This window comes from Amblyomma mixtum, chromosome 4, assembly GCF_055824585.1.
Source record: "Amblyomma mixtum isolate Tamu chromosome 4, ASM5582458v1, whole genome shotgun sequence".
Classification (NCBI taxonomy): Eukaryota; Metazoa; Arthropoda; class Arachnida; order Ixodida; family Ixodidae; genus Amblyomma; species Amblyomma mixtum.
Window position 1 is genome coordinate 61,860,307 of NC_143015.1, and position 10,901 is coordinate 61,871,207.

Sequence of the window (10,901 nt, forward strand, 5' to 3'; positions counted from 1 at the left end):
ATATAGCATAGCTCCGCATGGCAGGTATTTGGCTATAGCTGCACTCCAGTCGGAACCAAGAACTGTTGAGGGAAATTGAACAACCATAAAAAAATTACCCAGTTAGGCTTCAGTTATTTTTTCATGATATGAGTACTGACTGAGATATACTGAAACTAATTATATTTTTGAAAACAGAACGAAGTAATACATATCTACATCTAATTTCATTACGTTATTGTATTAAACATTTTCATTTTTAAGACCTACATCTTCCCTGGTGCCTCGAGGTGTTTGTTTAACCAGCTTGCTAGACTATAATGATCCTTGCTTTAAAAATTCACATTCTAGAATGTCTTCTCTGCCCTAGGTATTTCTTGAAGACGGCACAGAGGTTGATGAGGAATGCTTTAAGTTCATGCAACAGAACTTTGGTGGCAGTTTGGGCTGCACATTCATACTTGGCTCCAGTTTTTCCACTGCAGATGCTTCCAGTGCAGGTACGATGCTTTCAGTACATTAAATGCGTTGTTGATGTTTAGGCTATTGGTATGCGTGATACATGCTCACCGAAATGCATGGAACACTCCGTCGCTATTCATAAGGAGATGCACCACCTATCTTGTGGCCAATATAAATTTCAAACCCTGATACTCAGAGGATGCCGTAGATGAGGCTGGCAACAACATTTCTAGAGTGTGCATTGAAATGTGTTATGACACAGTGCTTTACATTCATCAGGCTGATATGGCTTGTCATCCCGAAGCTGCACATGGGTTAAAGAAGATGCCATAGTGCAGGGCTCCCAGTTAATTATAACCATTTGGGATTCTTTAACATGCAGGCACTGGCATCGCACAGCAGACAGGCCTTCTGCATCAGTAGAGTGATGCAAAGTTATGGGTCTGACCTGACTAATGTGCATATGTGCATTCTTATTATAACCTAATGTAGACAAAGAACAGGCATGTCAATTCTGAAGGAATTTAGATTTGCTATCAGTAATTTAAAACTTGAAGCAGGCATTTATTTGCCTGAGCATAAAGTTCAGTCTAGGCTAACGATGGGGTCAAGTGATCAGCTGCATCTGTTAAGTGTGACTCAGTGGCTTGAATATTTACCATACTATGCCTACAAAGTGTTCTCCTTTAATAATTCTCTTCTCGTGACTGATAAATCTTGAAGCACACAAGTTACACGCTAAAGATGCATTGCATTCCTCTATGCATTATTGTAGCCACTGCATGTAGTTATATTGGGTGATAAGATCCATGAGTTTTGATTAACAGTCCTGCTACTGTATTGTGGCACCAGGGCTCCCATGTGATTGTTGTACAGTCATGGACAAAAGTTTGCAGGATGCAGATTGGCCTAAAAAAAGTTTTCTGCATTAGCTCGCTAGAAAGTCAGATATTCATTCCAGCGAATAGAGCACGCATGTGTCATCATGCATCTGTACTTTTCATTGGCATCCTTTGCCTGACCATGCAGAAATACATTTTTTTTCATGAATATGCAACCCACACTCTTTTGTCTATTACTGTACGTGTGAACAAACAGTGCAAGCAAAACCACTAAAATTATAACATAGCGCTAAAGTCAGGATACTTTTCTCTGGACCTAGACGTCTCTCGTTAGAAAAGATTTACAGGTGAAAAAAAAGGAAAGACATTACAGTTTGATATATTGTCATCGGAAACTTGATTGTATGCTTTTTCATTTCGAAGAAATGGAAGTGCTGCAGAAATGACTGGAAGGCAGGCCGAACGTAACTAGAAATGCTTGTGTAGTCATGATCTGAAAAAGAGCTGGAGCAACTTCTGCCAACCAAAACTGGTACTCTAGCCGCCGCGGTGGCTCAGCGGTTATGGTGCTCGGCTGCTGTCCCGAAAGACGCGGGTTCGATCCCGGCCGCGGCGGCTAGAATTTTTCCTCCAAAGAAATTCTAGAGGCCCGTGTGCTGTGCGATGTCAGTGCACGTTAAAGAACCCCAGGTGGTCGAAATTTCCGGAGGCCTCCACTACGGCGTCTCTCATAGCCTTAGTCGCTTTGGGACGTTAAACCCCATAAACCAAACCAAACCAAAACTGGTACTAGCACGATATTATTTTGGTGTGGCTGTTGTTATTAGTGTTTTTCAAATGGCTGCACCTACTTGACATAAGACACAGTAAAGCAAAAGCAGCTACAAAAGGTAGAGAAGCCACATCCTTCACATGTTATTGATTTCTGTTGCCACTATGTTGGACGCAGCAAATCGCATGTCTTTGCTGCAGCAGCTGTTCATTACAAATATTTAAAGGCACCAAAATACACACACCCAAGAGAAGACAATGGGACGGAGCGCCACTCACAACTGTGTGAGTGGCGCTCCACTCCACCTTTAAATATTTAGAATGAACAGCTACCATCTCGCACAACAAGAAGTTCTTATAAGCAGCAGCTGTTGGCTGACAAAAATTCCAGTGTGAACAGTATATTTTTTATTCAAACCTGCACTGATGTTGCCACCACTATGCACTTCTGGGGTGGCTGCTAACCTCCATTTCATACATGAGGTGCAAGTCTGCATGAGAAAATACAGAGAGGCATGTTATTCGTGCTAGTTTTCTGGTCGAGTGTTCAAAGGCACGAAGAAAGTGATAGCGTATGTCATCAGGAATAATAGCGCATTTGACCGAGCTCATGACAAATGCGTCATGCAATAAGGTTGCAGGCAAAGCATTTATTTTGCGCTCCACGAGGAACGCAGTACTTTTTTATCGCAGTTGCATGCAGTGCAAACAAGACCACTAGCTTTGACAGCGTTGCACCTGATGCATGAAACACAGTATATTGTCGTTTATTTCTATATTCACATTGATTTATGGCTTTTAACAAATTAAATTGTGTTTGCTAACCCCATCTTGCAGTTTTTTTCTTCACACGTCACTGTCCTATGCAAAAGTCATTTTTCTTTTGTTTACCAATGTAAAAATATATATTACTTGCCGTGGTAGTGCAGTGGCTATAGCATTTTGTTACTGAGAATGAGGTCAGAGGTTTGACTCCTGGCCATAGCTGTCAAATTTGAAAAGGGCAAAATAGAAAACCACCTGTTTACTGGATGATGCCAGTAGACATTGAGGTTCCTTAGGTGGTCAGAAATGATGTGAAGCTCTCCACCACAATTTTTCTCATAGTTCAAGTGTAGGTTTGGAACAGTAAGGCCAAAAAAGGCAGCATTATGGCTCAAAATAATATTTGCACCACATTAAGGTTAGCTCGGCTACACACACAATTCTCAGGGTTATGTTCTGTTAAAATGCACAAATGCATATAGTATTGCTCCCTCTTGGCTAAAAGCATTTTTGTTTAAATTTGCAAGCATAGGTCAGAGTAACCCATCTTGTTCAAAGTGAAACACTTAGACTTGCCCAATTGTACATCCTGCTGCCGCCCTGATAAACTGCCCATCTTGTATATGCAGTGCCTCGCAACCATTAGTGTATCAGCCTTGGAAGAACACTATTATCACCTTACTTCATAAGGAAGGGGCTATGAAGTAATTGAAGAATTGCAGACCAATCAGCCTACTATCTGTTTGCAAGGTATTGACTAAGATCATCACTAATGAATTAGATCAATCTTAGACCGAAGTCAACCAAAAGACAAAGCTGGTTTTTGTAAATGGTACTCTATAATCGACCATATTAACACTATGAATCAGACAACAGAGAATAGTGTAAAATATAACCAACTCCTATATTTAATCAACAAGAAAGCATTTGACCCAGTCAAAACCTCAGCAGTCATGCAGGCATCAGAGAACCAGCATGTAAGAGAGGCATATAAGCATACTGAAAAAATCTACAGCGGTTGCACAGCGACCATATTCCTTCACAGAGAAAGTGACAGAACACCATTAGTACGGGTGGGAGGCAGGGAGTGACACGATCTCTCTGGTACCATTCAACATATGTTTACAGATGATATTCAGAGATCCAGACTAAGAATAGCTTAGTGTAGGAGTAATGGAGAATACGTTAGTAATTTGCGATTCGCTGATGACATCGCTTTACTAAGTAAACTCGGGGGTTGAATTAAAGAGCATGATCAATGACCTAGACAGGCAAAGCAGAATAGTGGGTATAAAAATTAATATGCAGAATTGTGGCAAGGATTGGAGCTGTAAGGAATACACCCACATGGGACAGGTAATGACTGCAGACCTGGATTACTAGAGTAAAATAACTGTGAGATTAAGAATGGGGTGGAGTGCATTTGGCAGGTGCTCTTAGGTGATGATTGGCAGTCTACAAGTACAGGTATGGCAGTGTACAAGTATATAACAGCTATATCTCTACTCACCTATGGGGAAGAAACATGGAGGCTAACAATAAAGGTTGAACTCATATTGAGAGCAATGCAGCAAGCTATGGAAAGGAAAACGATAGCTGAAACGTTAGGAGACAGAAAGAAAGCAGAGTGGATCTAGGAATAAATGCTAGTTAATGATACTTTAACCTAAATAAAAAAAATAATGAGCATGAACAGGACATCTAATGGGAAGGGAAGATAACTTGCGTTTGTTAAGGGTAATGCTACAAGAGCAAGCATAGCAGGGGACGTCTTAGTCAGGAGGGCGGATGACATTAGGAAGTTTGCAGGGATGAAGTGTCCGCAGATGGCACAAGACAGGGTTAATTGGAGAGATGCGGGAGAGGCCTTTGTCCTGCCGTGGGCGTAGGTAGGCTGATGATGATGCATCATGCTAAAGACTACGTTACTTGATTAAAAATCTGTGGTGGCTCAGTGGATATGGCTCTTGAGTGCTTACCTGAAAGACAAGTTTGATCGCGGCTGCAGTGGTTGAATTTTTATGGAGGTGAAATTATAGAGGCCTATGTACTGTGCAATGTCATTGCACGTTGTTCTCAATTTAAGATCAACCTTTATTTTTATCCTCCATGTTTGTGCCTCATAAGAACTTCTGGTGGTCTAAATTTCTGGAGCCCTTCACTATGGCATCCCTCATAGCCTGAGTCAAGTTGGGACGTTCAAACCCCATAAACCCAAATATATGGGGCACAGGTTTAAATGACTGTAAATGCTATGCAATGAAAGTCATCTCATAATTTTCTCAGCTGCTGTAAGTGCTAGTGTTGTTACCACTTTTCAACTCCTTTGCCAAGCTTGATTGCATTTGAATGTTGTTTACCGAAGAGCCTTCAACGTCGTCCTCCCAGCCATCACTGGAAGATTTTCAGTCATTATTGATTCCATGGAACTCCGTCTCATGAAGCTCTACCACATCTGAGAACATCAAACCCACTTGACCGAAGTAAATATCAAGAACTCTTGATGCGTGCCTATGCAGCAATTCAAGTGACTATCAGCACCCAAGGCAAGCGAGCTTGTGATGTGCAGAAAGAGTGGCCCTTGCTGTCCACACAGCAGCACTTCCTGGCCCATTTCAGAAGGTATGTATGCAACCTTACTTGAAAACTGCATTGTCAGTAAATTGAAATGCTGTTTGAGGTTTCACGAAAAATAACTGTTACTCAGTGTGCGTTAAAGCAATGCTGGCTGCCGTATGTGCAAGGGTAAGCAATGTATTTGATTAAGGCACTTTTAGTGCCATGTTCTATGTCAAAGTTTTACTTCCAACAACACTTAAATAGTATGAAGCCCATGAAATACAGGCCAGTGAACATTTGTTATCTTGTCAAAAAAGTAAGCAAAATTCAAAAATTGGTTCGAAATTTTATTTAATTTGAAACTCATGGCACATTCTGTTGTCAGAACTGGAGCAGAACCAACGAGCAGTGAGGAGCAGAGCAGTAGCACTGCGAGAGTGCAACTGAGTGCTCTCCCATTGAAACCTTCCGTGCTCGCCGAGAGCAGGCGTGAGGGCGAAGGTGTATTGCATGATCGGATCGTTTACCTTCCCAGCATCCTGTGCGGTGAACGCGCTTGCAATGTGCAGCTGGTACGGCGGTCAGAGTTGACGCATTTGACGTTTCCTGCCATAACCAGCCAAAAACTGCACGTATTGGTGCAAAAATAGCCTCTTTAGACATTATACATCGTAAATAACCCCTTTAGACATTACACATCGTTAACGCGATTGTGACATGGCTGGAACGCTGTCATTGCACCTGTCAAGCAAGCGTCACTGCTGTTGTCTCACGTACTTCCGCAGTTCAACGAGGTTAGGTTCGTTTAACTAATTTCTGATGACTTAAACTGTTACAGTTAGCGCCTGGTTACAATTAGAGATTTGTAGTTTTCAGAATTTTCAAAACAAGGTTACCCTTGACGCCTTAACTCAAAAAGTTTGGCTATTTTGAGTAGTTATGTGCACTGGAGGGATTGCTTTGCCTGCATGGATTTCAAAAATGCGTGTATTTTGGCACGATGTAGCTAAAATTTGCAGTGCCATAGCATCAGGGTAATCGTGTTTTCGAAACTCTAGAAATTGATATGGCTATTATTAATGACCGGCCACAAATGTTTAATCGAAACCAGTTGCCTAAACGCCATAGTTATAAAGTGAATTATGAGAAATTATTTAACCGGCTTTTGAGCCGACTTTATTTAACCTATTTGTGTTGTCTGCATACACTGGTATTATTCTGCTGCAGAACCAGTCTCCATAACCCAGAAAGCTCATTTTTCAAAATTAGTGGCAGACTTCCCTGAAACACATTGTATTTGACCATCAATTTCGCTTTAAGACGGCAGAGCAAAAAGTGAAGTTTCGCGGTAACGTATGATGCACAGTTGAGAGGGCATACTCTCTAGGTGTTGATGAATTGGTTAGCACTGGATTGTTATTCTGAAAAGGTTAAAAGTCTTGTGCAAGCACACAAATTACCTTTCATTGATTGTTATGTGCGTTTGCAGTGATGACAAGCAGTCTTTACAGCCAAATGTCTAATTTTTCAGGCTAACTGACACGCAGCTGGAAGGATTATTTGTAAATCAAGAAATTGCAGACCTGGAGGTCTTCTACGCATTCCTGCGGCACAGCCTGAAGGGAGACGAGGCACTTCAATGGCTCCTTATGACAGACAAGGCAGCACAGGACATTGGCGGCCCAAAGCACTGCTCATTGGGTATTCCCATTGCTGTGCATTTTCTTCAAGGAAAAGACAGAGCTCCTTTTTCGTGTTTTTGAGGTGAGATTATTGCGGAAACGGATACTCAGTTAGTAGCCTCTCAGCACTGCCAAAACTTCTGCTTTATGACCGTAGATGAAACTTGCACACTCCAGGGCAGTTGCTCACAGAGATTGTAGCCAGTGGCAAAGAAAAAGTGAATTAATCTACAATTAACATCCGTCAGTGTTTCAGTAAAATTTCCTGGGCACTACCTCAAGGTTTACCGAAATGTAGAAGGCTGTGAACTTTCATTTGTGTAGTCCTGCTGCTGCAGTTCGGTAGATGTTCATTATTCCTGCGATTCTTCAGCACACTTGTTACCTGTGTGCCCTTATACATCTGCTTATGATAACGGCTTCTTACCTCCACAGACATCAGCCTGTGTTGCTGAACTGAATAGCAACCTGCCCCCCACCCCAACGGTGGTTGTACTTGGTAAGATTTTTATGATTTTCTGGATGCTTTGAGCAGTATTATAACTTTCTAAAAAGCATATTTATAAAATATGAAACCTCATCAATAACAAAGAACTAGAATAACAACAGGAGAAGGGGTTTGAACTACCCTCTAAGTCAGACTCAATGCAGCTCGATGGGGCATGCCCAGCAAGCTAAATTTACCATGCACATGCTGCAGTCTTCTCTTAGAGATGGTAGCTGGCAGCATAATTCGCTGCTTGAACCCTGCTAGTGCAGATGTAGAATTCTGGTTTGTGGCCTATAAAATTAACTTCAGAGTTATATTTAGAAAATATCACATGCATTGCCATTCATTCATCTGCTCTTGTCCATTACTTTATAAATAGCTTGAGCATCTACCGTTAGCATGCTACATATAGAGGTGCTGACAATGTTTTTTGTGAGCTGTGCTGACATGACTAGCTATGTGCAAAAAATTTGTATGCCTCATGTTCATATTATAGTGCCAAAAATTATTCCGAGCTGTAGCATTTAAAACCAAATTGCTCCACAATTGTTAACATCTATAATCTGAACTCAGTTTTTGGCACTAAAGGAGATTTCTTTTCAGGCACAAGCATCTTTGATCTTACATGCATTGTGACGCTCTATGGAGCGAGGTGCTTTGAAGGCCTGAGCTTTCTGGCTGCCATGGAAATCCTTTTTGCTGCATACTTTTGTCTCAACATCAAATACAGTCAAGAAGTGCAAGCCACATTGGAATTCATTCAGAGGTAAGCACATAAATTTTTCTCTTGTGTATCGCAAGTTTTTACCATATCTATCTCTCTGACTGTTGCAGTAGCCTTATACTCAGTGCGACGTGAGAAAAAGCTGCATGCAAACTCCATAAGCCTGGCATCTCTCCCACAACATCTGACATTGTTACGATTAAATGTGCATGTGCATTTTGTGCGTGGTTTGACGACCTTAATAATACTAACTGATGGGCGAGTAGGTCGAACAATACGGTAAAACAGCGCTGTGGCACATGGACAAAGAAAGGACGCAACTACTTATCTCAATTATGTGGCTCAAGCATGTGTGAAGCTGCTAGGAGTTGGATGGCTTGTGTCAGAAATTGGGAGTCCGCTGTGCTTTCCAGTGCATGCAACCATGGCTTTCATTCTTTTGTTACAGTTTCTTTATGCCATTCTTGGGTGGCAACTGCTGTTGTATCAAAGAAATAAGAAATATGAACGCATGAAATGCAAGAAACCCTTGGTGAACCCTGCAGTTTCAGGGAAGGCCAAGAAAATAGTAGGCAGGATTTAATTAAGCTTCCATTCTAGCAAGGCAGCTGGTAAAGAATATTTATTTTCATATGCTAAACATCCTTGAGCCCTCCTCTAGAGATGAGTTGCAATTGAATGTGCTGTAGTTGCAAAGTAAGCCCCGTGAAAGATGCTAGTCTCTTTCTATCTCCAAAACCACGAAGAGTTGTGCTAAAGGACGACATGCACACGTGCGCTCAACCTGTCTGCTTACTGTGTATTGTTCTTTTGGGCTGTTCTTCATGGCTTTATAGAAGTCTTGAAGGCTAGCTTTTATGTGAGTATGGCTCGGTTAATAATTTTCTTCAGCTCTTTCAGTCATTTGGTAGAGTAATAAAATCAGAGCTTGACTGTATTGTCTAGTCATGTGTAAGATCCCTAGTTCACAAAAACCTATGATTTGAGCATTTTTGTGCAATGGTGTGCTAGCAGCCACATTATCTTTTTTTGGACGATAATGTGTCTGTAGAAACCAGTACAATGACAGAACGACAGGAATGTGATTGTTTTTCATGTGAATTTTTAGGAAGGGTACAACCTGGTAATGAACAAAGTTCTGCTCATGCCTTGTTATGTTTGCTACTCTTCTGCTCATGCAAGCCGGCACAACAAGTGCTGTGGCTCTGGCAGCAACACTCTCGCATATTTGTATGAGAAATTTACAGTACGGGCACCTGCCAAAAGCAGCGCTACCATATATGCATGAATCTAGAACGAGTTTTTTTTTTTCAAAATCATATGCTTCAGAAAGCACCTCGCGTTATATTGGAGCCAAGGTACGAATAGAGCGCAATTTTTTTCTCTCACTTTGATACACCCACAGCGAGCTCACACGACAGGCTCATGAGCTGTGAGGAAAAGCGAACTTTTTGATGACCAGAAACGCGGAAAGAAAACCGTGCAGACTACTGAGAAAGAAGAGAAGGGACAGAAAGAGCCTTGAGTAGTAGGGAAGCGAAAAAATTCTGAATAAGCACAGAACTGTGCTGTACGGGCCGCGAAGCATTAAGACAGGAAGTGATGGCATGCGAGCCATTGCTGTGTGTGAGGCTGTGTACGGGAATGTGTGGGAGCCTTCCTCCAGAATATAGCAGATTCTTCATTTGCAAATCACAGAATTCAAAATTTTTTGCCAAAATTAGAAGCTGAGGCATATGGTAGTAACTGCACTGTGGCTTATGCCCAAGGCATCTCTCTCGGGACAAGAATTGGTTGTATAAAGAATTCTAAATCAGAATGCACTGAGTAACTACAGTGTCTGGAACAAGTTACTGTTGCCTTCCTAATACTGGAGTCATTTGCTCTCTTGGCATCACAGCATGCCTTACTTGGTGTTGCTTGTTTGCTTGGTGTTTGCTTTAATGCTTGGTGTTGCTTTGTTTTGCTTGAAAAGCTGGTATAACCATGTAAATGATGTTGATATGTACCGTTATTTCCACAGAAGTGGCGCTAAGAGAGCATTGGACTGTTGGGAATCAAACTCATCCTAACGGCAGTACTAAAAGAGACAGCTATGCATTTAGACTAGCCCTAAAATTCTGCAGGTCTAAGCAGGATGATCTAGCTTCTAAATGTGTCTTTTTCTTTTCAGGCAATTGGTGGGGATGAACCCAGAGGAAAGGAGCCGGCAGGTGTCCCGGACGATAACCTCAGTCCACCCAAAAGTGCGCAGTGCCCTTCAGCAGCTTGAAAAGTTCAAAAAAAAGTGGCAGGATTGCATGGCTCAGATTTAGTGTGCTTATTAACTCTGATATCAGAGCTTAGATATTGAATTATTGTGTAGCGCAAAATTAGTGTGTTCATGAACTCTGATATCAGATTAGATATTGGATTTAGTAGCTTTTGGAAATAACTGTTTTATTTATATCATTCAATGTAGATTCTCTGTATAGCTTCCTTTTGCTATTTTTGTACCTCTGTGTTCTTAATTAAAACTTTCTAAAGCTATTTCATTTCTATGCAATATTTATTCCTAGATTGCGTCTCTGCTTGAAAATTTTTGAAGGAGATGCAAAAAGTACTGCATATAGACACATGTATATGTA

At 41.4% G+C, this 10,901-nt stretch overlaps 1 pseudogene; it reads left to right on the top strand.

Annotated features, from left to right (window-relative positions):
• The first annotated feature begins 397 nt into the window (after nucleotides 1-397).
• Nucleotides 398-10,589, top strand: LOC149346595 (uncharacterized; annotated as a pseudogene).
• Nucleotides 10,590-10,901: the final 312 nt, after the last annotated feature.